Raw genomic sequence first — 2,616 nt, forward strand, 5'->3', positions numbered from 1 at the left:
TCAGCCCAGGGTCCCAGGGTGTGGTTTCCGGGGGCCCAGGGGGTGCCCGGTGGGGTTTTACTCATGCCCAGGTGCCCAGTGTCCCCAGGGTGTTTTTACCCTACCCGGTGGCCCAGCGTGCCCAGTGTGTTTTAAACCCATGTCCCAGGTGTGCCCAGGTGTGTTGTTACTCATACCCAGGTGTGCCCAGGTGTGCCCAGGTGTGCCCAGGTGTGCGTTACCTGCACGTCCGGGTACTGGCTCTCCACCAGCTGCTTGGTTCTCTCGATCATCTGCCGCCCGAAACCCGTCACGCTCTGCGGGGACAGGTGAGAGTCAGGTGTGCCACCTGTGCCCAGTGTGGCCCAGTGTGTCCAGGTGTGGCCAGGTGTGCCAGGTGTGCCCTCAGTTGCCCAGGTGTGCCCCTGTGCCCCAGGTGTGCCCAGGTGTGTTTATCTGTGCCCAGGTGTGTTTATCTGTGCCCAGGTGTGCCCAGGTGTGTTCATGTGTCCCTCAGGTGGTGCCCAGTGTGTTACCTGTACCCAGGTGTGCCCAGTTGTTTGCCCAGGTGTTCCAGGTGTGTCCCCAGGTGTGTCCATTGGGGTTACCCATACCCAGTGTGCCCAGGTGTGCCCAGGCTGTGCCCAGGTGTGCCCAGGTGTGTTACCTGTACCCACCTGTGATATCTCCAGGCATGGCAGTCTCCCAGCCTGTGCCCCGGTGAACCCGTACACGCTGTTGGGCGTGTGAGTGTGCCCAGGTGTGCAACCAGGTGTGTCCTGTGCCCAGGTGGTTGTTCCATTTTACCTGTGATATCTCCAACATGGCAGCCGCCTGCCTGTGCCCCGTAAATCCTAACGCTGTTGGCGCTGTGTGTGAGTGCCCAGGTGTGCCCAGGTGTGTGCCCAGGTGTGCCCAGGTGTGTTACCTGTGATATCTCCAGACATGGCAGCCTCCCCGCCTGTGCCCCGGTGAACCCGTACACGCTGTTGGCGCTGTGTGAGTGTGCCCAGGTGTGCCCAGGGTTTTTTGGCCCAGGTGTGATCTTACCTGTGTTCATTCCAAACATGGCAGGCGCCTCCCGGCCTGTGCCCCGGTGAACCCGTACACGCTGTTTGGGCCCATGTGTGTGAGGTGCCCAGGTGTTTACCTGTCCTGGCTGTCCCAGTGTATGTGGGGTGTTAACCTCATACCCTGTGGGGGTGCCCGGGTGTGTTACCCCTGTACCCAGGTGTGCCCAGGTTGTTCATTTACCTGTGATATCTCCAGGCATGGCAACTCCCGGCCTGTGCCCCGGTAAATCCTAAACGCTGTTGGCGCTGTGGGGGCCTGTGTGCCCAGGTGTGCCCAGGTGTGTCTTACCTTCTGGGGCCCCCAGGTGAGTTACCTTTTGGCCTGTGGTGTGCCCATTATCCTGTGATTTACCGACACGGAAATTTCCCTGCCTGTGCCCCGGTGAACCCGTACACGCTGTTGGCGCTGTGTGAGTGTGCCCAGGTGTGCCCAGGTGTGCCCAGGTGTGTTCATTACCTGTGATATCTCCAGGCAGGGCAGTCTCCCGGCCTGTGCCCCGGTGAACCCGTACACGCTGTTGGCGCTGTGTGAGTGTGCCCAGGTGTGTTTATCTGTACCCAGGTGTGTTTATCTGTGCCCAGGTGTGCCCAGGTGTGCCCAGGTGTGCCCAGGTGAGTTACCTGTGATATCTCCAAGCATGGCAGCCTCCCAGCCTGTGCCCCGGTGAACCCGTACACGCTGTTGGCGCTGACCTTCAGCGCCAGCTGCCGCCCGTCCAGCACCTGGCGCCGCTCGGGGTCCTGCTCCTCGGCCAGCGCCGCCTTCACCCTGATGGGAGAGACAGGTGAGCGCACCTGGGCACACCTGGGCACACCTGGGCACAAATCCCCACAGAAATCCCCAAAAAATCCCCGCGGAAATGGCCAAAAATTCACCCAAATTCCCATTTCGGGTGCTGTGCCGCCTTCACCCTGATGGGAGAGACAGGTGAGCTCACCTGGGCACACCTGGGCACACCTGGGCACACCTGGGCACAAATCCCCACAGAAATCCCCAAAAAATCCCCGCGGAAATGCCAAAAATTCACCCAATTCCCAATTTTTCTCTGCCACCTTCACCCTGCGGAGACACAGTGAGCGACCTGGGCACCCTGGGCACACCTGGGCACACCTGGAACATCCCACGAAACCCAAAAAACCCCCGAAAGGGCCAAAATTCCCCAAATTCACCAAATTCACCCAAATACCCAAATTTCCCCGCTTCCCCTGAACCCAATGGGCACACGGGACCCCAAATTCCCAAAACCCCAAAAAATCCCCAATTTACCCAAAAATCCCCCGAAATGCCAAAAATTACCCCAAATTCACCCAACCCCATTTTTCTGCCCCTTCACCCAAACAGGGCCACCACAATTTTGGCACCCAATCACAATTTTACCCCAAAATCCCCAAATTTTAAAACCCCCAAATGCCCAAAATTTTCAAAATCCCCAAATTTTTACCCCAAAATCCCCATTAAATTTCTCCCAAAATTCCCCAATTTCCTCAAATTCCCCCAAAAACCCCCAAATTCCCCAAATTTTCCCCCAAAATTTCCCCTTAAAAATTCCCAAATTTTTACCAA

The 2,616-nt window shown here is 57.7% G+C and overlaps 1 long non-coding RNA gene across 1 annotated transcript; it reads right to left on the reverse strand.

Annotated features, from left to right (window-relative positions):
• Positions 1-219: 219 nt before the first annotated feature.
• Positions 220-1,824, reverse strand: LOC135442170 (uncharacterized). Its single transcript, XR_010438626.1, has 3 exons — positions 1,707-1,824; positions 908-940; positions 220-296 (listed from the first exon to the last, which is right to left on the reverse strand). It is a non-coding gene; the product is annotated as an uncharacterized LOC135442170 (long non-coding RNA).
• Between the last annotated feature and the right edge of the window lie 792 nt (positions 1,825-2,616).

The sequence above is a fragment of the Zonotrichia leucophrys genome, unplaced genomic scaffold (genome assembly GCF_028769735.1).
Source record: "Zonotrichia leucophrys gambelii isolate GWCS_2022_RI unplaced genomic scaffold, RI_Zleu_2.0 Scaffold_1669_9511, whole genome shotgun sequence".
Taxonomy (NCBI): Eukaryota; Metazoa; Chordata; class Aves; order Passeriformes; family Passerellidae; genus Zonotrichia; species Zonotrichia leucophrys.